Here is a 27194-nt window from a genome sequence, read left to right as displayed (position 1 = left end):
TTCTGCCCCTGACAGCAATCGTACGACAGTTATATGTCCGACAAAAGCTAGAGACAGTCTCCCTCTGAAAAACGTACGATCGGCAATACACACAGAAATATTACCCGCAGCCGACAGAAATCTTTTAACCTGTCCGATCGACCAAACGACCGATCTCTGCCGGACGAAAAATGTCGGGACTCTCCACGAATCGAGATTTTTGCATCTATGGCCAGCTTAAGACGGCAAATACTTCAGCTGTAGAGAAGGGGAAACTTGTCAGGCTCATTTATTAACCTGCACTGTGTATTTTCATACTGTTCCCAAAATATGGAAAATTTGTTCCCTGGCACAAATAAGGTTGTTGAGTGCGAATTGACTTAGTCACTGTCTCCACTTCTTTAGAACATCAGCCTCAATTTGGGTCTCAGCACTTGTAGTTAGTGACCGGTGCTTCTGTCATTTTCCATATGTTGCTTGATCCACCAATTAAAAAATACGTAACTGAGGGAAAAGTAGAGAAAGGGTATTTGAGTTTGGTGTTTTTTTAAGATCAGTAAATACTGAAGAAGAGCAAAACTGAAGCTGCATACATTATATAAGGAATAATGTACTGAGAAGTTCTGCACCTATATAAAGGTATAAGGTAGAACTCCACAATCGGTTTTCGTTGGCTCGGTGCCCGACAAAACGCACGCGACAAGTCGGATGGAGACACAGGCGTCAAGATTCTAATTGAACTGAATGAAAAGTCGGAGGTAACAACTACATTACATCCGACGCGACACGAGTGTCGGATGTGGACGTAGAAAGCAGTGTCTCCATCCAACAGTCGGACCGTGTAGTTACCTCCGACTATTCATTCAGTCAAATTATATCTTGACACGTCCAAATCCTTCCGACTTATCATATGTGTTTTATCACCGGGCGTCGATCCGACGAAAAATGCTTGTGGAGTTAAGGGCCACAGGCTGACTGCATTTATACATGTTAAAGAACTTATATTACATGCATTTTTGATTTGATGCATTTTATAACAATACATTTTACAGGTTATTCATGACTTTTGTATATGAAATATCCCAGTGTTTTTTTTCATGGAACAGGTATTGCTGTCCCCCTCCTTTTATGGTATCCAGAGCACACAGGCTAACGTCTGTTTTCTGGGTGTGAGAAAAACCACTTCATTGCTGTATGTGTTTAAACACGAGGCAATTGTGTATGATTTACCCAAGAGGTTGATAAGTCTTTAGCACTATCAGACTTCCTCGCTGATGTACTTAGTGATTGATTCCATCTGGAGGGTCAGAGATGAACATCTGGATCTCTGCTGCAGACATGAGAACTAATCTGGAGGCTGTTAGTGGGAAGTCATAACTTGATACCAGGGCCGAACCTTGTGTTGTGCACAGTTACAGACTCTTTGCTCTGTTAGAAAACATTGTCGTTGGCAGCTGACTTGCACATGTTACAACCCTACTTTGAATTTCTCTGCTTTGTTCCATTTGTAGGTTTCATTATGTTTTTTATATACATATTTTGTTTTAATAAAAGAAAGGGTTATTGTTTGCGATATGCACTTATTTTATTTATGATCAATTCTGGCTTTATATCTCACTGTGATGCAGTGTGGATTCCTGCTTTCCATGAGACTTTCATAGTCAATGTGGGCTCTGCTGGCTGGTTCTTTGCCAAAACAGTTGCACATTTTAGGGATCCACCTAAATACAGAATTCTATTTAGGATTTGGAATAATCCTAGCACTTTTTCCACAATTTTGCTAAATGCCTAGTGTTTAGCCAGCTGAATCCAAAAAATCAAGGTCATGGGAAATAAATTAACACAAATTTTAAAAATCCCTTTGTAGTGCAGTGAATTTGCAAGATATTTTATCATTACTCTATGCCATGCCTGTCTGTGGTTAAGAGACCTGTGTTCTGCTCACTGACCAAGCTGTGTGTGCCAAAAATCTTATGATGGGGTGGATTTTGGATTGAAAATGCTAAACAACTGCATATTCCTGTCAATGTGCACACAACAAGGAGTGGACAGGAGCAGATTGGCTTTTCACTACTGGCAAAGATACACGCTAGTCTTGGTATCTTTTTCTCTTTTTTAAAGGAGAACTAAAGCCTAACAAAAGATTTAGGCTATAAATGTTGTACATTATGTTTTGGGCTTTTGTACCAGCCCAAGGCAACCACAGACCTTTAGCAGTGAAGATCTGTGTCTCCAAAGATGCCCCAGTAGCTCCCCATCTTCTTTTCTGCGGATTCACTGCACATGCTCTGTGCTGCTGTTACTTACTGAGCTTAGGGACCCACTCACAATATACAGTACACATATAATATAAATATCACTATATCAGGCTGATTAGTAATTAAAGCGATACTGACACGTTCCTATAAAAATCATAGGAACGTGTCAGTATCAAGTATGTGCTGCACCCAGAATTTTCCCTCAAAGACCCCCCCCTCCAACTCTGCGCACCTGGTCTGACCCGACCCTCCGACCCTGTCAGGGTCGGACTGGGGGGCTTTGGGCCCACCGGGGCTATTGCCCCAGGGCCCCGCTCCGGCCCCCGCTGCTGCTCCGGCGTGCTTGATCGGATGCAGTGCGCATGCGCGCGGCGCCGCATTTGTGCGCACGCGCAGCAATACCTTTGTGCGCATGCGCAGATCCTCTTTTCTACCGCGACCCCCGACAAAGTGGGGTCGCGCAGCCAAATTAAGTAGCGGATCTGGGCCGGCGGGGCCCACAAGAGCCCGGGGCCCACCGGGTTTTTTCCCGGTGTCCCGCCGGCCCAGTCCGACACTGGACCCTGTTGAAAAACCTTCTGTGCTGTTTTAGTGACGCATAGGCTAATTACAAATCAAAAGAGTACTTCAGCCTATGGAAAGATCGCTCCGCCCCCAGCCCAGCATCAGGGAAGCAAGGCAGAAGATCAGTTAGTAGTGTGAGCGGTTGGCTGCACAAAGGTGCTGGGGGCGGCTTTGAGGGGGGATTTAAAGGAAAATATTCCAGGTGCTGCACATGCTTGATACTGACGTGTTCCTATGATTTTTATAGGAATGTGTCAGTATCGCTATAATACAGATAATTACTACATGGCAGTTCAGAAACAAGTGTAAATTGCATCAGAATTTAATAATCTGGCTTGTGGCATCATCTTATATTACAGGCCAACCTTGCTTGATAATATGCGACGATCCCTAAGCTTAGTTTCTCATAGCCAATGAGCATGTGAGTGTCGCATACACTTTCCAAGATGGTGACCCCCTGTGACAAGTTTTAAGTCCTGGATCATTGCTGCGATTGAGATGCTTAAACTTTAGGCTGGTGCAATAAGTTCAGTATATAAAAGATGACATTTTTAGCAATATACATTTTTAGGGGTTAGTTCTCCTTTAATAGCCATCAAAGGAAACTGAGGGGATCAATGATTTTTTATTAACACAGTATGCTTTCTGAATAGAAAATTTCTTCTGGGCCCTTATTCACATACCCCATCAATGGGACTGTGTTGGTGAAAAGAGGCCTTCGTAACCCATTTGTTGTATAGTTCTCTGTAAGGCGACACAATACTTGTCACATCTATTGTTCAAGCTCCAACTGCATCAAAACTGGCTGTGTGACAGCAGCATCTCCTAATTCCGTCCTGCATAATACTCTGCATTAAATGGTGGGGATCTCTACACATAATAGTAATAAACATTTTTAAATAATTCTACTCTTTTTTTGGAGCTGGCAACCTTGTAGCAATAGAGAGAAACTTGAAATGGGGAAGACAGGCTGGTTATTCCTTAAGATAATTGCTGATGTCTAAGTATAAGCTCATTTTATTTTCTTAATTTATATTTTATGAAGGGTGCATTGATAAATCTTGGTCTGCATGAAATCTAAAGATTTTCCTGGATGTTTCAAGAATAATTTAGATATCTTAGGTGCACAAACCTTGACATTCTGTGTGTGACAGTACTTTGTGTGTAAATATGATGTGCCGTACCTCTTCCCTAGATTCATTGCTGGTAAGGTAGCCATCATTACTTTTCCTAAATGGAGCTAAGACAGTTGTAAGTGTAAGCACCCTTTGCAGTGTGCTGTTATGGTTCCCATATCTGCCTTATGGCATCGGGCACAGCCTTTTCATGGATTGCCTCAAAATTCTTTGTTTCTGTGTACAGAGAAGCCATTTCATGTGTTCTTTAGCATAAGGAGAAACTGTGACCTGTGAAGAGGTGGAGAATGGGGTTGTTGGACTTGAAGGAGAAGGAAATCTACGGAGGCATTTTATTGCGAATAGATTAGCTGCAATAGTGCAAGCTAGAATGCTATATTTATTCTGTAGAATGTTTTACCATACCTGAGTAAGAAGCTCTAGAAACTCTTTGTTTGTTTAGGATAGGAGCTGCAGTATTAATGTGGTGTGACATCACTTCCTGTCTGAGTCTCTCCCTGCTCTAGGCTCAGATTACAGTAGAGAAGGGAGGGGGGTGGGGAAGAGGAGCAAACTGAGCATGCTCTTGCCCAGGGCAATGAGGTTTAAGCTGAAGGCAGGAAGTCTGATACAGAAGCCCATGAGTACACAATAGAAGGAAAGAAATGCAGTGTTTCTTTTGACAGGGGACTCAGAGCAGCACTGCTTTGGGGGTTTACTGGTATATTTAGATGGACCTTTCTGATGAGGCTTACTTAGTTTTAACCTTTCCTTCTCCTTTAATAAGGGACCCAGTAATCAAATTGGACACCACAGAGGTTTAATGTTGTGCTAGATCAATCACTGTATTGGCTAATCCCTCCCTTTACAATAAAGTATTTGTAAAAAGAAAAACAATGCAGACCCTTGAATCACAGAGGGCATTCATGTTAATCAAAGAGTCATACTTGTGTCAGAATTACAGTATGTCTGCATGAAGTTTGTTCAGAATGTTTCAGGAAGTCAGTGCTCGAAAAATGAAACAAATCCCAGAGTTTTTTGCTACTTGCCAATTGAATGAATAAACTGTTGGGGTGGCAGCTCTGGGACTTTGTTACAAACTTGGCCATGTTCCATGGGGTTAGGGTTTCAACAATAGTTGTATGAGTTTTAAAGTCACATTCCAAATGCCAAACACCATGTGAAAGATTGCTGGGGGCCAACTGCTCACTGCAACTGCCAACAGCTCAGTACCCAAAAGACTGAATAATTCAGTGTAGGATATAAAATAAATGTGCACATATTAATTCTGTTTAACAGTATTTTCCCCTCAGGAGCACATTATATACATAGCAGCTGGGCTTCTTTCTTATCGGCGCCGCTAATATTTATATTATGCAATTTTGCATTAAGCACCTGAAGGAAGTTCTTCCCAAATGTGAATTAAAGGCAAATGCACGTTAATAATTTAAATGCAGCTGAAATATGAATGAGGATGGTGGTGTAGCTGAATTCAGACAATGCAGACACACTTCAGATAACAAAACAGAACTCTTGCTTTCCATGATGGAAACTGATAGAAAGCTATAGGCAACTGATGACATTCTGTGCATCCTTAACTATACTTTCTAGCATTCTAGATCTGGTGCTAGATTTTTCTGGGAGAGGGATGGCATTCATGAAAATCATAACTAGCATGTTGGCATACCTTTCAACATTTTGTAAACAGAAAGAAGGACAAAAATATTTGCCAATTTTTTGACCATGCCCATTTATGTGACACACCCCCTTATTAGCATGCCCATTTTACAAAATTTGGCAGGTTATGAAAGTTTAAACACATTTCCGTGGATTTTACAGTTTTACAGTTTTGCTAATGAAGGTGAATAGCCCTTTAAGTTGTGAATCTCAGTTCTCCCAAGAGACCTGCTTATCTTATATTGTAACAAAAGTATCTAAGTATCTGTTCTGGGCTCTCTGCCAAGCCAATTAAGTTAGAAACGTTGTATCTTTTTCTGGTTCTTCAGTGCAGCAGATAAAAGAGAAAGTCTGGACATTTCAGTAACAAACCCGGGACAGCGGGTTGAGCTGTCAAAATCTGGACTGTCAAAAGGGACAGTTGGGAGGTATGTGGCAGTTACAGGATTACAACTCTCAGGAGAGTCCAACAATGATGGCTACGGCAAACTGCTTTGCACATGATGGGGGGGGGGGGAATCAAGGTGTGGTTAGGAAATGCAGAGGAATTGGCAACTTTCTGTGAACACATAAAAGGAGCCTTTTTTCTTGTATTTTTTTTTTAAATATTGGCATAGTGCCTAATGTAGAGGATTTCCCCTGTATATCTGCTGTTTAATGATAACCTTGCAAAGCAGCTGTTTTACATAATAACCAGGTGGTCACAATAGGACAAGTAAAGTCTTGCATCCCAGCGGCTCTGGTTTTTAGCTACTCAACATTAATAAGAAGATTCTGAGAATTTCTGTATTTGGAGGATTTCTGTGTATTTAAAATAAGCTCACAGCTTATTCCAAGCTGATTTGTCACACAACAGAAGCATAAGAATATTGTGAATGATAGATTGGCGGTGCTTGTCTGAGAAAACCATTTATAATTACCTCTGTATATGCTTGGAATAATGTATGGAATATAATGAAACTGGTAAAATGTTAATAAAAATAGTATGGATGCATCAAAATCCTGCACAAAAGAGTTATACCAAACCAAGTCCAACCCCTTATTTGCTTATTCAAATTTTAGCTGAATAACAAAATTACAACAAAAATGTGTATTTTTTAACTTTAACTTTAAGGGGTCTTTAAAGGGGTAGTTCACCTTAAAGTTAACTTTTAGTTTGTTATAGCGTGCTCTGTTCTTAGCAATATTCCAGCTGGTATTTATATTTTGTAGGCTTTTCTTTCATTATGTCCCATCCTTTTCTGCCTCTTTCCAAGTTTTAATAAGGGGGGTCACCAACCATCAAACTTTGCTTTGTCTGCCATATTTTTTTGTTATGTTGTTACTTTTTATTACGGTACATATCTTTTGCTTAGAACAAAAGGAACAAATATGCTGATCAAACACATTACAAAAAAAAGTTTTACCCATCAACCTATGTATTCAGTCATCATCTGGGGTTTTCCAGTCTTTCAGAGGATTTTATAAATGATACTCATGAAAACCTTTACATCAGTGGTAATTAAACATTTAATTTTTCAACCAGATGGAATGCTTGTTTCTAGGGACAAATAAATCTAGGGAGGAATTATTTCATTTGAATTTTACATAACTTGTGTATTTTTTGTGTTTAGTAGGTTATATAGCCTGATGACATACAAGTTGTGTGAGCAAAATAAAGTTGCTTCCTCTGTATTGTCTGTAGTTCAAGTTTTCTTAAGACATCAAAACCTTTACATATATCATTGTGAGAATGTGTTCTAGCGTGTTGCAGCAGTACCAGTTAAGCGTAACTTATGTTAAACTTCCATATATTTTCACCCAGTGTTGCTTAAAATGGCCATACACAGGGAGATCCACTTCTTTCGCGATGTCGCCAAACGAGCGGATCTCTCCCTGATATGCCTACATTAAACTAGGACTCACTGATCCGATCGTGAGTCCTAGGGCCCAACGATTGAATCAGAACAGAGGCCAAATGGGTGGTCAGATCGCGGTACCGCAAAAAGAGCGGCAGCGATCCGACGGGATTTTCGAACCTGCTCGATCAGCATCTGACCGACTTTCGGGCAGAAATCGATCGGGAAAGCCCGTCGGGGGGCTCTACACACAGCCGATAAACTGCCGACTTGGCCCGTGTATGGGGGCCTTTAGACTAGTGTCCTGTTTATTTTCAAAGGCTGTTTTATCTTTTCATTCCGTAAGGCCTACAGGTGAGAAGTAGTATATTACCTACCACTCTGTTAATCTGAAAAATACACTTGGATGAGTAGTGAAATGTTTTCAAGATTATATAATTAGTCCAGTTGATTTAAATTTACCACTACTTTATAACCATATTAATGTACCTATTGTTGGTTTCACCAGTGCCTTTAATAAGGGCTTTGGTTGAGACTTGAAGTTTAACAAGAGTTCTGTTCATATCTCAGCACAACCTGCCTTCTACCATTGCATCTCAACTTTCCCTTTAATGCCAAGTGGACCTCTTTATCACCTATGATCAATGATAATTTAAATATGTGTAGGTTGCTCAAAGTATTGTCCTACAAGATGAAAGACATAATAAATGATTTACAGGGTAATTTGAAGAGCCAAGTGGGCATCTGCAAAGAGGTAAGGCTTTGTTAAAGTAGTGATTTAATATTTTCTGCTGCAGGTGTATTCTGCAGTCTAAACAAGCGATCTACCACTTCAAAGCAAATACCTCTGCTTGCATTGCATACATGACATGATAACATAATTTTTTAAAGTTATCTGGGAGCTCTGGTAAAAAAAAATTGCTCCACCATAGTCTGTGGGTGCACATTGCTGCCTTTACACTCAGGGGCCTGTTTAGAGCACTGTTTGTACACGTTTGCATTACTGAGGCTTAATCAATATTTTGCATCTGCTTTGGGCAAAGCTCAACCATTGTTTACTCACTGTAATTTCAAAACAAATTAAATATCAGCATATTTTGCTTTTTCCGAACAATAGGGTTTGATTAAAAAAAAGTCTGATGTGTTAAAATTATGGTAAATTTGAGGATGGTTCTTCCCTATGTTTTCTGTACAGGCATTCTTTGTTTGCTGCCTGTGATTCTTTCTGTGCCTCTGAAGCTTTTAATATTTGACTGGTCTCCAAGGCTGCAAGGTTGAATCTCAGCCATAAAACTCATGTCTTGTATATCTCAATGAAGGACAGTTATGGGCTGGGTCTGTAGGCCCTCTGATGCTTGGATGTAAGAGAATATGATTGTTATACGGCAGCAGGAAAAAAAACCACTGTCACTTTGTGGGCATCTGGGAATCAAAGCGTTAGCCTTAAAATCCTCATCTTATCTTTGTCTATAAAACAATAACTTTTAGGAATACTTTTCTTGCAGACTCTTCCCCAATATTCTGAGCTATGTGTGTGTCAGAATATTATTTACTGGGGGATGTTTGCATAGCTGCTGCCGGGAAAAAATAAATCTCTGCTGTAATCTGTACATGCTTCTGTCCTTTATTTATATAGCCCCAAAGCACTTCTGAATAGATTGGTCATAGTTTACATCAGCTCCTGTCTCAGTGGAAATTATATTCTACTCTATCGTATGTACACATATGATCATCAGAGCCAATGATCCTACCTGTATGACTTTGGAGCATGGGAGGAATCTGGAATACCCAGAGTAAACGAGTGCATACATGAAGAGAACTCACAAACTCATTACAGATTGTTTACAGTTTAGAATACAACACAGGACCCCAGTGTTAAAAAGCAGCAGACCCCAACCTCCATTCTGTCTGTTTTTACCACAAGGTTTAGTTTTAAAGGGGACCTGTCACCCAAAAAAATTATTCCAAATCCTATCATGCTAGTCAAGCAACATGAACTGTAATTACACTGTAAAAATTATTTGTTTCCTTCCATCTGGGAATTCAAAATTATAGCAAGCAGGCAGGAGCCATTTTGTGGACACTGTTTTTAAAGGAAAAACAAACCCTTTATAAAAAAACACCCTACCCTACATAGACCCCTCCCTCCTCCTCCTACCCTAGCTGCCCCCAGGCAAATGCCCCTAACTCTTACTTACCCCTCCGTGCAGATTCTGTCCAGCGGAGTTCACGGCAGACATCTTCTTCTCTTCGGTAATCTTCCAAATGAGATCGGCGCAAGCACAGTTGGAAACATTTTTTGTTTCAGCTTGGGGGAGGAGGGAGGGGGGTCTATGTAGTGTAGGGTTTTTTTATTAAGTGTTTGTTTGTCCTTTAAGGCAAGCCTTGCATCATCTCAGAATCTTGTTTGTGCACCAGATTGGGGGACCTGATGTCCATCCCCATGTCCTGGCTACACAATTAAATGGTAAAGAGAGAGGGGGAATGTGGGGAGAGCAGTGACAACTAGAACGTGCTGAATGGAAAGTGAAAGTAATTGTCTGCCTCTCCTCTATAGGGACAGGCAATATTTGATTGACAGCTGAGATTTTTAAAAGAGTTTACAACAGCTATGAATGCTTAAATAATAAAATGAATTTGGATTTCATGTTTAATTTGAAAAGGACTTTTATTATACAGCTTTTTATGTCTGGGTGACAGGTCCACTTTAAATGAGGGAACATTCTGTGATTTTAAATTTGTAGTTTGAATAAGTACAATTTTAAATAAATATAAAACATTATAGTTCTAAACACTTATATTGCTTACATTTTTAGACTAGGGAAAATATGCCCTGTCTGAACAATGTATAGGAGCTGGCATAGAGAGAGAAGCTTTCCTCACATACAGCATGAAATAGTTACAATATACTGTAGCTGTTCTTTTTAAAGATGCACACAATTTTCGGTGTATGTGAGTGTTGTGGCCCAATGATACTGACCAATATTCATTTATTATGGATACGAGTCTGTTTGTGGGTTGGGCAGGTTTGAAAATCTTATTTGACGTTACTGGTCTAGAACGGTATTTAAAGATTTTATATCAGTATATTATGGCATTAAGTAACGCTGATGGTCTAAATTGGTATCAAATAAAGTGCTGCCAACCTTTAGGGTATATGTGTATATAGTTATATGTGTGTATAAGAATCTAATGAGCACAGGCATGCAGAGTGCGGTCATGGTATCATGGTCTGGCTGTTTCGGTTGTCTTTACTTGTCTTTGTTATTGCTGGCTTAAGGTGGCCCTAAAACAATCTCTTAGCATTTACTTAGCTGAGAGCAAGTTCCATAAAGCTTCTGGTCCATTGATCATGTGCGGTGAATAATGAGAATGATGCCTGATCTATGTTCCACCAGAAGGGGACATAGACGATTACTACAAAGCAGTTGCTGCTGTCATTATTTTACAAAGTCTTATGGGTGGTCGTCGCATAAAGAAACTACCTCCATAAAGTCGTCTGCCACTTATTCAATTTGATGCTCCTTTACTGCTCTTTGTATAGATGACCAGTATGACCTTCTTTGCATTGACCCCAATTTGGCTCTTTAGTTCTCACATCTCAGAGAAATGTAAATGTACCATTTACTAGGACATTTTATAGAGATGCAGTTTCTCTTACTGTTTTTTTCTACAACTACACATTGTATTCCATTATTAATTACCGTTTCATCAATTTAAATCTGTTTCACAGATTTTTATATTGAGTCCTAAAGGCACACGTCCAAGCAACAGACTGATGGATGCAATACAGCCCAGCTTATATTATGTACAGTTAGTAACTAGTAAACCCAAATGGTAAATGCATACAGCTAAACAGTATTTCATTCCTTGGTGTGAACAGTTCTCTAAATTAAGTTAGATTTACAGAAATGCAAAGGCATGTCTGTTTGGACTCGTGAATACAAAGATTTCTAAGAATTAACTGTACTGCAAGCTAAATGATCCTTTTACCTAAATGGAACTCTTTCCACAGATAAAGGGGAATCAACTCTCAGAACAGAACCACCCTGACTGTACACACTGAATGTCTGCAGTGAGATGATTATTATTATTATTGATATACGTGCTACAAATAAAAAGTAAAGCCTATTTATAAAGCACCAGCATTTTTCCCAGCTCTTTACAGTAGATATTGAAAAGAGTTTCCACTACACTGCTCATAAAACAGCAGATGGGGTGGAGACTGACTTCAGTTGCCCCCAAGGAGTTTCCTATATAACATTGCTTAGGGTGGTTTGAAAATCTCTACTGACAATAATTATCTTTGCCTTACAGGACCAGTAACATAAATTTTCATTTTTTTTTTTAAAAAAAAAAATTTGTTTCTACTTAACGAAAAAAAAACCCACCAAGGCAGTTTTAACTTTAAATTCACAACCGCACAATGGATCATCGCCCTGTCGCTGTTTCTGAAGAGGAGCGCAAGCAGAGAATCGGTAATTTCTTAATAAAAACTTTGCAAATTAAAAGTTAAAACTGTCATGGTGTTTTTTTTTTTTGTTAAGTAGAAACAATTTTTTTTTTTTTAAAAAAAAATGTATGTTACTGGTCTTTTAAAGGAACAGTAAAATAAAAAAAAGTGTTTTAAAGTAATAAAAATACAATGCAGTGTTGCCCTGCACTGTTAGAACTAATGTGTTTGCTTCAGAAACACTACTTTTGTTTATATAAATAAGCTGCTCTGTAGCAATGGGGGCAGCCATTCAAAGGAGAAAAGGTTTAGTTACACAGCAGATAAGCTCTGTAGAACATAATGGTGTTATCTGTGTCCACTATTTAACTTGTGACATATAGCCCTTATACAATTGCTAAACAGCAGCTTGTTTATATGAAATATAGTAGTCATATGTTTACTACTATAGTAGTGCATAATGCTCACAGATGCACCTTGCCCCCTATTCCTCCCGTTGAACAGAAAAGTTTTACTGTATGCATATTTAATACTGTCCCAACACATCAGTTTTATCAGTGCATGTATAATGGTAAACAGATCAGTTTTACCAGTGCATGGCAACAGTACATGATATTTTCATAACTTTAAAACACTTTAATTTTTTGGTGTTACTATTCCTTTAAGGGTATTATGGAGAATGTTAATGCAAGTATCTTCCAAGGCAAAAACATTTAGCAACTCTCACTCACATGCACAAATGTAATTGCAAAAAATTTTATGATCACTACAACAAGTGTAAGGCTACAGGGAGTGTGTTTATGTGCAAATGAGAAAGAAGGAGAGGCCTAAGCAGTGATTGGTGGGATTACAAGCCATTTTCCTGGAATTCAGTTTGTAGGATTCCAGCCATTCTCTTACTGTTCATTAGACAATACCAGTGGGAGGGAAGCATCATGAGCCCTGTTGACCATGCTGTACTTCCTGTTTTTGAACTTTAGTCATCTGTACTGTCTCTTTCAGCCATAATGTGCACGGTCTTTATCTTCTTGACATGAATGTGGAGACAAAAGCGAATGTGTTGGGACAGTATTAAATATGTATGCAGTAAAGCTTTGCTGTTCAGTGGGAGGAATAGGGGGTAAGGTGCATTTGTGGGCAGATTGATGTGCTGTTCACTCCTTCCCTTGTTCATTCATGGGTTAATGTATCCGTCTCACAACCATTTTACATGCTGGGAACCAGTCTGGGTATCTTATGACATTCTTTGCATTAGTTTCATAATCTCAGATCAATGTAATTCATGCTGCTTCAGTGTAGGCTGAAAGTGCATATTAGTAATGGCAGCAGAGGAACAGGGAAATTATGTGCTTCAGCAACTCGCCCATCATTCATAAAAGGACCACTTGTACAAGCTCCACTTGCAGTAATGAGAGCTGAGGTTTTTATGTCAGATACACTTATCTGAAAAGATGAGATGTTCAGCGAGTTTCACACGCTAAGAATTCTGAGTTCACAGATAAAGGATTCTCCAACTATTTACTAGCCAAATCCTGCTGGATCCGTAACACATATAAGCAGTGATCATGGTTAAACAGAATCAAATAAAACAATATTAGTTGATGGGGAGGCAAGAGAAGCTGCAAATGGGGAACAAACAGTAGAGGCCCCCAGTGCAGGATATTTTTGGGCCCCTATTTTAAAGCAAACTGCTGAATAGTCACTTGTTTCCATATTCGGAAATTAAGTGCAATCAATACTGCTATCAGTAAAGCTCTCATTTGATTATCATGAAGATGTGCTGGCATATACTACATAGAAACTACCTAGGACAACTCCATTAAGCAGTTTCTCGCTGTCTTACTCTGTAAAATATGTTTGCCCTTAAGCATAAAAGGGTTACTGTTATTGCCAGATCTAAAATGGCAAGTCCCCTACTTCTGACTCTCACTCATATTTGTACACTAAGGGGGTCCAACTGGGAATGAAAATCCTTCGACATCGAAGTCGAAGGATTTTGCGCAAATACTGTGATCGAACGATCAAAGGAATAATAATCGAACGATTCAAAGGATTTCAATCCAACGATCAAAGGATTATCCTTCGACCAAAAAAACTTAGCCAAGCCTATGGGGACCTACCCCATAGGCTAACATTGGGTTTGGTAGCTTTTAGGTCATTCGATTCGAAGTCATGGTTGAAGTAGCCCATTCGATGGTCGAAGTAGCCAAAAATAAAAATTCGAAGTTTTTTTACTTGAATCCTTCACTCGAAGTTAATGAATTGGCCCCTAAATATAAGCAGTGCTGGAAACACACCTGCGGTCAGTGTTTTATATTTATATACTGTATTTTCTGAGTTTACATTGCTGGTACACTAAGCTACTGCTATCATCTTTGCCACTATAAACAGAAGAGTCTGCACGCATTGAACATAAGTTCTGTACACAGACCAGCTGCTTCTGTGTTCTCTCTGCTCAGATGCCAAGAATAATGGATGCTTTTATGGCTTGAACCCCTGCCTTATACCCCTTGTACAGCTTTAAACAGGCTGCAAGGGTTCCGGATGATCTCGAGGAAGATCATTTTTTCGTTTTAGTTCATATAATATCTTAGCATTGTGGGGCTAGTTTTACATTTTTATGCATCAATATTAAAGGGGATATGAACCGAAAAATAAAAATGTAATTCTAAGCGACTTCACATTATAATATCAAAATGTACAACAGTATTTGTGATTGTAATTGCAACTGAAAGCCATAGGTTTCTTATTTCATCACTGCTGTCCCTTGAAATAGAGTCCTACGTGGGTCCATTTTTTGAAACCCAAAACTCACAATTTGACCCGCATGTGCTGCGCAATATGTTGGAGCTCTATAAATACATGTTTATAATAATAATAAAGTGATGTCACATTTTACCGGAAGTGATGTCACTCCGGCACCAAATCTTTTTAAAAACACATAAAAAAAACTGCCAGAACCCCAAGGGAGGGAGGGGGATTAAGCCCACACCTCTGTTGGGTAACCAGCCAGGTTACCTGTGGACTACCCACATGGCCAAGGAATCTGGACTTTTTAGTTGAAACCTGAGCACTTTGCAGGTATTCCGCGGGTACTTGACCCGATGCAGGACTCCACCTTAAAACAATGTAAAAGTCAGTATTATATTCTTCTTGACAGGTCTGCTAATAAACTGCTTTATGCTGCATTGTTTCAGAAGTCAGAACCAGAGAATAGAAATTGGCAGGCAGACACTGCTGTCAATAGAAGTCACATTTACAAGTAACAAACATCGAACATTTGGAAAGTTGTTTAGAATTTATTTTATCAGACAAATGCTATTTTTGCAATTTTTTTTATTAAATCACCTTGATATTTCTAGAAGTAGGTTTTATGAGGTGCACCTTTTATTAATCATCCACTGGAGGATCAGTGTTGGCAGTGCATCTCTGTTGAGGAAGGATAGCAGTAACTAATGGCTATACTGCAGTCTTGAATCCATAGATGACTCTGAGAAAACTATTTTTGATAAAAAAATGTTTGCTAGAAGTTTAAAATCTGACTTTGCTATAAGCTCCAGCAGTTCCGTCACCAAAGTATAGCAACACTGAAGAAACTGCTTCTGATTTAATTCCTTTAAAGGCCTCTTATTGCTTATTCCTGCTAAATCTTCTCTAGCTATATAATCATTATTACATCTTAGTTAGCATGTTTGATTCATAGTGCTGACTTCTCACTAAGTGCAAGCTGCTAAACTTGTTTTCTCTTTACTCTTGTCCTTAAATGGCAAAGTAAATCCTCTTAAAGCAGTGTAGAGTCAGAACGGATATTCCGTGTATGTCTCCATAAAAGTGACAGCATATTCTCTCTCTCTCTCTCTCTCTCTCTCTCTATATATGTATATATATATATGTAATGTTCTTACGATAGATTCCTCCTCTGCCTCACTCATCTGCAACCTATAACCTTCAAGACATTGCCTGTATCGGGTTGGGTAGGATGCTGGGAATTGTAGTTTATTGGCATATGGATGACTGCAGACTGCCCATACATGATCTATTGGAACCAGACTTTAAAGGGGTGGTTCACCTGTACGTTAACTTTTAGTATGTTATAGAATGAGTAATTCTAAGCAAATTTTTCGGTCTTCATTATTTCTTGAATTTTGAATTATTTACTTTCTAGCTTTCAAATGAAAAGCTGGAATCTAAAAACAAATGCTCTGAAAGGCTACAAATATATTGTTATTGCTACTTTTTATTGCTCATCTTTCTATTCAGACCCTCTCCTATTCATATTCCAGTCTCTTATTGAAATCAGTGCATGGTTGCTTGGGGAATTCAGACCATAGCAAACAGATTGCTGAATGAAAAGCTAAATAACTCAAAAACCTCAAATAATAAAAAATGAAAACCAATTGCAAATTGTCTCAGAATATCCATCTCTACATCATACTAACAGTTAATTTACAGGCGAACAACCCCTTTAATGGTTTTAATTCAGTTTGTTAAACTCTTGGTTCCTGCTTTCAAGGTATCTAAAATAAAGAGTTTGGTAAAGAATTATCTACCATGTAAAATTGCATGTGAATATTATAAAATTACAACCACAGGTTAGACCTAACTGCGGTTATATTGTTTTAAGCGTCAGACGCAGGGAAAAGAAAGGGATAAATAAATGTTGCTTTCAATAACATTTACAAATAACTTTAGAATAATTTAAAGTTTGTAACTAATGTATTTTAGAAAATTGCTTAGATCTGTGTCTTTTTTACATTATGTAAAAATAAAACATTTTTGGGTAGAGGACCTATTTAAGCGAACCACAATCAGCAGAATGAATCTAGTTTGATTGACCCTGGCTGCTGGATCATATTACATGACTTTTTTAACTCATCCACAAATATCCTTTAAATTTGCAGTTTCTTTAAACATTTAGCCATATGCGGATTTTTGATGGAAAAAGAAGATTTTAACTGTGCTTATTTAATAACAGATCGATATTTCTGGCCTGGACATGATGAAAAGAAAGAGCAGCAGCAGTGATGTCTCTAAAGATGATATAAACAATAAATGTGTTTTCATTAGTGCCGCAGAATCCGCAGATTGCACATGAAAGTGAAAATGTTCCAGTGTTATAATGGCATACATTCAGTATGTTGTGAGTTGCAGGCAGGTGGTAGATAAAGCTGTTCTGAATTGGATTGGGTAGGGGGTCCAAGTGAGTAAAAAAAGCAGGTTGTAGGTCTGGGACATGAGTTACTGGGTCTTAGGGTCAGGGCACACAGGCAGATTTGGGGAGATAAGTCGCCCAGCGACAAATCTCTTCTTCTTCGGGGCTACTATTCTCCCCGAACTGGACACGAGGTAACTTCGGATGACTTCAGAAAACGAATCGCTCCAAATGCCATCCCACCAACGATTTACATTTTAGCTGGCGGGAAGGCAGAGGAGGCAGTTCGGGTAGATCAGTTGCCCCAAAGAAGAGGAGATTTGTCGCCTGGTAACTAATCTCCCTGAATTTGCCTGTGTTTCCTGACCCTTAAAGTGGACATAGACATTAAGGGGCCAATTCATTAACTTCGAGTGAAGGAATAGAAGAAAAAAAAACTGAATTTCGAAGTGTTTTTTTGGCTACTTCGACCATCGAATGGGCTACTTCGACCTTCCAATATGACTTCGACTTTGAATCGAAGGATTCGAACTAAAAATCGTTTGACTATTCGACCATTCGATAGTCGAAGTACTGTCTCTTTAAGAAAAAACTTCGACCCCCCTAGTTCGCCACCTAAAAGCTACCGAACCCAATGATAGCCTATGGGGAAGGTCGCCATAGGCTTGCCTAACTATTTTTGGTCGAAGGATAATCCTTCGATCGTTGAATTAAAATCCTTCGAATCGTTCGATTCGAAGGATTTAATCGTTCGATCGAACGATTATTCCTTTGATCGTTCGATCGAAGTATTTGCGCAAAATCGATATTCGAAGTCGAAGGATTTTCATTCCCAGTCGAATATCGAGGGTTAATTAACCCTCGATATTTGACCCTTGATGAATTTGCCCCTAAGATTTTTCTTTCCCCAACAACCATTTTTAGTGCGATTCGTCAAATCTGTTAATCTAATGGGTTAGTGGGCATTTAAAGATCGCGCATCTAACATTTTTTCATCTGACATCTATCTGAAAAACTGCATACAAATAAGGTTTTCACGATAAAATTACCCAAAATTTTTACCCAGATTTCAGTGTTTTTCCCCCCAAAATTTCTGCTTAATTGTGGGAGCAAGAGGGAGCTGTGTCCAGTGCAATTGTGCCTAATGCATGGATAGGGTTGCCACCTGGCTGGTATTTTACTGGCCTGGCCGGTAAAAATTATGGTTGATCCCAATGTTATTAGTAGGGAAAAAAGGTAAATATATAGGAAGGCCGGTATTTTTTCCTAGAAAAGGTGGCAACCCTATCATGGATGAGTTGTACTTATGAAATATAATGCAGCTGCACTGAACATCTCAGGATGTTGTCATTTTCACCACTCACTTTAAAAAATGTAATTTTTAGGTGCAAGTCCCCTATATGTATTCATGCAAAGGGAACCCTGATACTGCCTTGACCTTTGAGATGGCGGTAGTTCCAGGGTTCCCCTTCATCAGTATGTGTGATTTGGAACAGATGCACCTGCTGGGTGCAACCATATGAAAATGCAAAGAGTGTGTTTGGACACATGGAAAAGTTTATTTGTGCAACAGCTGCATCCATTTTTGCACAACCACAAGTTGTTGGAAATAAACAAGTCTTTATATGTTTTATATTAAAGGGAAATACATAATATTATATTATTATATATTGTGTATTTTTTACCATACATCCAGCTGAGTGATCCAATTCTAAGTTGTCCTTGTGGATTGTGACCTTGTACTGTACAGCTCTCGGATATTACTGCACCACTCTGTGTTGCAAGCATTATTCATTTAGATTTAAGTACAGGGCACGATGCTGCTTTTTTTATGTTAATTGCAAATTTATTTGTAAAATAAGATGCTTCAAAAATAACTATTTGTGAGCCAGGATAAATTTCTTTAATTAATGCCAGTGGAAATATATGTATAAGTATGTCTATGATTCAATTAGCAAGTCAAATACCCATCAGAATAAAATCTTTAGATGCCAGGCTTCATTAGCTTGAGTGCTCATCTCTGGGAACAAATAAAGTTTGAAGCATGTGCAATTCATCTCCTTGACGTTTGAGCTATGTTACCCTTTTGTGAATGCGAAAATCGAAGGAAAGAGGCTTTTGAATGGTTATTCTGACCCTTCGAGTTCCAAGTGTTCCTCTTATCCAATTCTCAGTTTCATCTGGAAGTTTTGTTATTAAAATAAACAAAGTAGAATACCCAAGTGTATAGTCATGACTTGACCCATTGTTGCCTGCAAACATGCAGCACATCATAGATCAAAGAGAAACCCAGATCCGTGGAATCTATGCATAGACACAATGGAATTTTTATTTTGCTGTACTAGCATGTGTCTCAGAAAGAGATATGCTGTAAGCCAATTTCTACAGAGTAGGGTTTATATTAATGATATTTTTTAATAGTGCTTTGCTCTGCCTTTTTGTTATATGAAATATTTATTCTTATGGGCCTACTGCCTCCAATTATATGGTTAGCAGAGACAGGATTATTTCCTGCAATACCCAAATGTCAGGATACTAACGGTGGGGCAAAGTAATCTGTCCTATTTGCTGGTAATACTCAGAGTATTGCTGGTAATACTCTCAGTAATGTACAGTACACACACACACATACACACAATACTGGCAAAAGCTAGGATCTACAGTTACTTTAGTATAGGTATGTGTTTAAATAGTATATACTGTATGTATATCTATGTATATCTATACACCATATGAGTGTATACCTGTATATATATATATATATATATATATATATATATATATATATATATATATATATATATATATATATATATATATATATATAATTATTTCTTGGAGTGCCCGCACCTCTGACAGTAGTTGATTGGAGGTGCTTGATCAATATTTGTGATTTAGGCAATAGAGGATCCGCACTCTCATTTTCAAAGTATAACAACTTTTATTTATCACATTACAATCCGACGTTTCGGTCCTTCCTGGGGACCTTTCTCAAGGATATTGAGATAAGGATATCCTTGAGAACGACCGAAACGTCGGATTGTAATGGGATAAATAAAAGTTGTTATACTTTGAAAATGAGAGTGCGGATCCTCTATCACACATATATATATATATATATATAATATCGATCCATGGAGAAGTCAGCACTCACGTAACAAGGTATAAGCGTGCCTGGGTGCAGTGTCCAAAATATTTAGAATTACAATTCAACAAAGAAGTGGCTTGCACTTGTAATGAATCGATGTGTTAATATCCACCCTCGCAACAACTACAGTCTCGACGCCCACAAGTGCAAGCCACTAACTACAATAACCCAGATGAAAATACTTATTTCTATTAGATGGTTGTTTGATTATATGAACTTTTGGACTGAATAATATGTCCCACAAATTTTGGTGATTTTTTCACACAGTATGGTGTCTTTTTTTCATTTTTTAATTTTTATTTTATTTTATTTTTTATCTTTTGGGTATTATTTTTATGTATTTTTGATGTATTTTGGATGCATTAGCTTTATTCTTTACACGTTTATAACTATTGAATATCTAACTAGACACACATTTAGTCTGCGTAACGCTATATTTTAAATTTGTATGCACATATTTAGTATATATGGCCGTTCATAAAATCTATGGGACAGATTGGAAACAGGGGTAGTGGCCACACTAAGGGTTAATATCCCCAACACAAGGGGTTATATAACAGATACTGGTAGTCACATTATAGATGCACTACATACTTTTAACGATGGGAAAATGGTTATCTTATAGGCACTTACACTATATATTAACAATGGGTTAATTTTTAAAAATACAACGACATACTGAAGTGAGAGGGCTTGTGCTACATTAATTAAGTTATAGTACGAACACCTGACCTGCTTGAGGGATTGCATTCATGTTCTAGATTTCATGTTTTAGATTCTATGTATCTATATTTTATTGCAATTGGGGGATCTTGAATAACAGACCTTTCACCTACACTCAGATTTTATACTTTGTAACATTAACAATACAGCCAGGTTGACTGTGCGTAGCATAACAAGAAGTTACAAACAATATTGTTACTTAGTATGGTTTTTATTTCCTTATTCAGTAGAATTGGGGTTTTTAATATAAAAGTGTTTTGAATTTGAATGTGTTTTATATGTGTATTTTCACAACTCTAGTACTTGACGCTTAGTGATGATGATGATGATGATGAGAATGATGTCAGCTAATTAACCTTTCCCGCCAGCTAGGGTATTTAAAGCTTTCATTGTATACCAATCTGTACTTTGAGAAAGGCCTCGGAGAGGCCGAAACGTTAGTCTTTTATAATAAACCATTTTTGATTTTTAAGACCTGAGAGTGCGGACCTTCTTTGTTGAATTATATATATATATATATATATATATATATATATATATATATATATATATATATATATATATATATATAAAATAAAATACCCCCAGTTGCAAAATATGAGGATATTAGAAGTAACCTCGGAGTTCCATGACCTGTATAAAAACACTCGGCCTTCAGCCTCGTGTTTTTATATGGTCATGAAACTCCTCGGTAACTTAAAATATCCTTATAGTTTACAAGAGGGGGTACATTATTCACTATATATTGAGAAATGTAGCAGTTTACAATAATTATAGCACTAATTCCATGAATGTGTAACAGCAGTGCCCCCTGCTGTTCTGTCTGGTCAGGGGTATCAGTTAATTAAACTTTTGCCTTTCCTAGACAAAACAGTAGGGGACACTCCGGTTACACATTCATGATAGTGTAAAAGAAATCACAAAATCTTAAAAGAAAAGAATAATATACAGTTGTACAAGTGGATATATGTGCCACCTCTGTGACAGTTAGGGTAGGTGGGGAGACTTGCTGTCTAGATACAACTAAATGCCCAGCTTATAGGTCATTTAAGGAGATATTTGGGGTGAAAATGAATTTGCTGTCTTATAGCTGAATGATTTTTAAACCTTGTTATGCTCTTAGGCGGCCCTGAATAAAGGTTGAACTGAATATCCTTTAGAAGGATAATCATTGTGAATGTTGTTAATGTGGAGACTGAGAGATTCTTTCTGTAGACTGTGTTCAGTTGATGTACCACAATCAGGTACACCGACAACATGGATGCAGCTCACAGGACTGGGGAGCAGGGGATGAGGCATGTCTGGAGGTGAAATTAGTAGGAGAACACCTCCCAACATTTCAGAAATAGAAAGAGGGACAAAAACATTTGCCACACCCCCTAATTACCATGTTCATTTTACAAAATTTGTCAGGTTATGACATTTTTGGGTTTTTATGTGTTATTACAGTTTTGCTAATGAAGGTGAATTGCCCTTTAGGGTAGGGACACACTGGGCGATTTGGGGAGATTTAGTCGCCTGGCGACTAATCGCAGCGACTTTTCTCCCCGAATGCTTCCCCTCACTCTGCGCCTGGCTAAAATGAAAAATCGCCTGCGCTAATCACACGCGGCGATTCGTTTTCCGAAGTCGCCCGAAGTTGCCTCACGAGGAAACTTCGGGCGACTTCGGAAAACGAATCGCCGCGTGTGATTAGCGCAGGCGATTTTTCATTTTAGCCAGGCGCAGAGCGAGGGGAAGCATTTGGGGAAGATTGGTCGTGGAAAGTCGCGGCGATTAGTCGCCAGGCGACTAAATCTCCCCAAATCGCCCAGTGTGTCCCTACCCTTAAGCTGTAAATCTAAGTTCCCCCAAGAGATTATCTGAAATTGTTACAATTGTTACTTTGCTTATCTTAAATTGTTACAAATGATCTAAGTGCACCTGGTAGCTGTTCTGGGATCTCTGCCAAAAGCCAATTACGTTGAAAAAAACATTGTATCTTTTTCTGGCTGTTCAGTGCAGGAGATCAAAGAAGAACTCTGGACATTTCAGTAACAACCCGGGACTGCGAGTTGATCTGTCTAAATCAGGACGAGGCAGTTGGGAGGTATGCTGTATGCTGTCACGTACACCACTGGAACTATAGCTGGGTGTAACAGTTTCCTTAATGTCCGTAAGCCCATTATGAATTTATGGACACAGATAAACCGCAAATAAGTTCAAAAAGTCTGAAAACATCTGTGTTAAAGAAAAAGGTAACATTTCCCATAGAAGGAATGCTCTTTTCTGGTCTGTTATCCTGTAGACAGATGTAATTTGTACCTTAAAACGATTTTAGGACACGCCATTTTACCAGCAAGTGAGTTTTAATGGAAAATCCAAGTGAGATCCCACAAGTAGATCCCCCTGTAAAATGCTTTAACAAACATGACATCATGTCCAAGTTCAGCAGTCCACTCCATCTTCTATCCAAACAGGCAGTTTTTTTATTTGATCACAAGGAAGCAGCTGCTGTAGTCTGACTTTTAGTGAATAAAGTAGCTAGGTTACAGGTATGTGGGCTTCATATAGGTACGGCTGTATTGCAGAGGCTGTACCAGAAGCTAAGTCAGTCTCTGAGACAAGATCATTGTAGTAATGCTAGATTTATCTATGGTAACATCAGCGTTTCCAAAGGAGGACTCAATTGGATATGATTATTTTAACAACTCCATTCACTATCACTATTATCATCATTGTAATCATTACCTTCAGACATTATTTTGATGAGAGCTTCTCAATATCTCACGCTTCATTCAGTGTCTAGCGAAGAAGCAGTACATGATCCGATCTCAGTTGTGCCGACGGGTTTCAGAAGGAAATAACAGACTGTTGAGACTCACTGTCTTATGGAGTGTGCGATTTGTCCTACATGTGACTCTGCCAAAGAGATTTCTCTAAAGGGGAAAATGAATTTTAATGAAATCTTGAAAGTCTTAAAATTTTCATGCTGATTTGAATTATTCAGCATTAGCAGAGAGAGAGGCTCCAGAGCTTTGTTGGGAAGAAAAAAAAGCATTTTTTTGCCTCAGAATGACTGATTAGCATTGATGTAGAAAATAAAACTTTAAAAGACATTCAAAATATGCTCATTTTAATCATTAAGGAGTCTTTCAAAGAAAAAGTAGAGTAAAACTATTCCAGTAAAATTCATGTAATCTGTAACCTTTAGATGTGCCTATTATACTTTTTTTTCTCTTGAATTGTATTATCTATTATTGTATACTGTAAGGGCACTGAGCTGCTAGAGGGTGCAATCATTTGTAGGAAAGAAATGTACCTATTCAAGAAGTACAAATGAAGCCATAATGACCAAGCTCATTTTTTCAGATCTGGCTTTATTGGCTTGCATTCACTCCCATGATTCTAAACCCTTCTCTGTAGATAAACTATTTGCCCATTTTAAGGGTGGCAGTACATACAGAGACTGGCTAGCAGTTCTCTCCCCAATATGCCCACCTTGAGATGGGCAATATCATGTTGATCTGATCATGGGTCCTAGGGCCCCATATACTGCCCAATAAATAGGGATGGGCGAATTTTTTCGCCTCGTTTCGCTGAAAAAATGAAAGCCATAGACTTGTATGGCGGTGTGCGTAAAAAAAAAAACGACGCGCGTCAAAAAAAAAAAAACATTTTGCCACGCAACAAAAATTTTTTGACGCCCATAGACTTTAATGGGCGTCTGTGACATTTCGCGGCGGCGAATATTTGGCGAAACGAAACAGGTCAAATTCGCCCATCCCTACCAATAAACTGCCAATTTAATCTGTTGGCAGCTTATATCTGGCAATGTATGGGGACCTTAAGACGAAGATGAAAGATATACAGTGTAGGCACTATAGTATATTCACACTACTTTTTACTCCTCCAAGGTGTGGTGCTCACCCAACAGCTCTTCTTAGGCTTAAATCTGATAAAGGGACCATGTAACAGGGTCCAAACAACTGGATCATACGGATTTGGCCCAGCTCAGGGATGATGAGTGCGTTTACCACCTATTGTATGTTACTAAATAAGATCTCAATCACAGTGGTAAAGGTGGTGCATTTGTTTCTCTTCTTCCCCTTAAAGGAGTTGTTCACCTTTAAATGAACTTTTAGTATGTTGTAGAAAGTGATATTCTGAGACAATTTGCAATTGTTTTTAATTTTTTATTATTTAAGGATTTTGGATTATTTAGCTTTTTATTCAGCAGCTCTCCAGTTTGCAATTTCAGCAATCTGGTTACTATTGTCCAAACTCCCCTAGCAACCATGCACTGATTTGAATAAGAGACTGGAATATGAATAGGAGAGGCCTGAATAGAAAGATGAGGAAAAAAAGGTAGTAATAACAATACATTTGTAGCCTTACAGAGCATTTGATTTTTAGGATGGGGTCAGTGAGGAGTCAGAAAAAAACACAAATAACTATAAAACTATAAAAAATAAATAATGAAGACCAATTGAAAACTTGCTTAGAATTGATCATTCAATATCATACTAAAAGTTACCTTAAAGGTGAACCACCCCTTTAAAGCAAACCAAAAACTTGCAAACGATATTACATAACTCCAATTAGAAGACACAGAAAAGGTAAATCTTGTATATTTGGTTGTATTAATATAATATATGTTGGCTTTGATTCCAGCAGAGCTGTGAATAACCTTTTCAGATAAAGATTAATTGAACTTGTCATGAATCTTGTGGGACTGTTGTTCTAATTCAGATGCAGTGACTAGAATCCCAGCCATGTTTCTATCAGCAGCTGAGTACAGAAAGTCACACTGGTCCCAGAAAATATATAATGGATGCAACCTTTTCCAAAGATAGCTATATGAGCACTGTTTAAGCATTGTTATTATAAATTATGTTAATCTTTACAACAATGTGCCATTAAGGAAAATATTGGGCTTTAACCACTAAATGGTGCATCATTTATCTGGTGCCAAGGTGCATCTGTAGGTTATTATAACTGGGGCACATGAAATATTAGATAAGATAGAGCTTACACTGTATGCTGTCCCGCTCTGTCTGTGCCTTGATGATTTCTTCTGTGGACATTTGCCATTGCCCTAATTTTCCTCCAAGGTTGAGCTTTGCCTCACATTTCGTTTAAGCCCAAATGGAAAGATGTCTAGTGATCAACCTTGTTCTTATCACCCCCCTCCCTGTGAGATTCAGGCAGCAGCAGAGCCAGCCTGCCAGTACAAACGGGCCCTTTATTATTTACTGTGGCGAGAAGGCCAGAACTGGAGAACTTCCCAGAGGGCAGCATTCCCCTATGAACATAGGACACTATTGTGTGGGCCCACAGACTGTGAGATTGGGACCATAGGAGGGAGGGATTCCAGATGGAAGGGAGATTTCATACAATGTTTCAAGTGTTTGGAACTAACACAGCAGCACATAAATTGGGGGAGGTACATATTAATGTATACTGAAAGAAGAAAATTAAATCCATTTGAAGCTGTTTCTTTGGAAAATTAAAACCAAATTAAAAAAAAAAGAGTTTACATACGGTGTGCTACTAAAAACAAGCTTCTATCTGCTGGTTTTTACTTCATTCTCTCCCCACCATTGTATTTTTAATTACTTGGTTTCAGGTGTTATTATTAGTACAACTGAAAGTCTGCCTAATGTAAGTGGCAGCATAAGTGAACGTAAATAAAGGGAAAGTACAGAGCAGAATTTTTGTATTGTACTAATCTGGGATCTTGAACATGACCCACAGGGGAATGAGATTTGGAGAATTTCTTTCCATTCTTTGACTCCATTGTCTGAGGTGGCTGTTGCTGTGGCTATTGTTGAGGCAAACATAAGTGGTTAGGGGAGCTAATTGCTCTTAAAGGGATCCTGTCATCGGAAAACATGTTTTTTTCAAAACACATCAGTTAATAGTGCTGCTACAGCAGAATTCTGCACTGAAATCCATTTCTCAAAAGAGCAAACAGATTTTTTTATATTCAATTTTGAAATCTGACATGGGGCTAGACATTTTGTCAATTTCCCAGCTGCCCCTGGTCATGTGACTTGTGCCTGCACTTTAGGAGAGAAATGCTTTCTGGCAGGCTGCTGTTTTTCCCTTCTCAATGTAACTGAATGTGTCTCAGTGGGACATGGGTTTTTATTTTTTAAGTGTTGTTCTTCCAGGCAGCTATTATCTTGCATTAGGGAGCTGTTATCTGGTTACCTTCCCATTGTTCTGTTGTTTGGCTGCTGGGGGGGAAAAGGGAGGGGGTGATATCACTCCAACTTGCAGTACAGCAGTAAAGAGTGATTGAA

The 27194-nt window shown here is 38.4% G+C and overlaps 1 protein-coding gene and 1 long non-coding RNA gene across 5 annotated transcripts in view; one reads left to right on the top strand and one right to left on the bottom strand.

Moving 5' to 3' along the window:
- LOC108697619 (agrin) overlaps nucleotides 1-27194 on the top strand; it is a 271432-nt gene that overhangs the window by 28531 nt on the left and 215707 nt on the right. The window lies entirely within an intron of this gene.
- On the bottom strand, nucleotides 253-23721 carry LOC121396485. The gene is made up of 2 exons (XR_005963064.1): nucleotides 23638-23721; nucleotides 253-483 (listed from the first exon to the last, which is right to left on the bottom strand). It is a non-coding gene; the product is annotated as an uncharacterized LOC121396485 (long non-coding RNA).

Source organism: Xenopus laevis, chromosome 7S (genome assembly GCF_017654675.1).
Source record: "Xenopus laevis strain J_2021 chromosome 7S, Xenopus_laevis_v10.1, whole genome shotgun sequence".
In the NCBI taxonomy this organism is placed as follows: domain Eukaryota; kingdom Metazoa; phylum Chordata; class Amphibia; order Anura; family Pipidae; genus Xenopus; species Xenopus laevis.
Note: the sequence above shows the minus strand (reverse complement) of the source record. Positions and strands in the feature narration are given on the sequence as shown.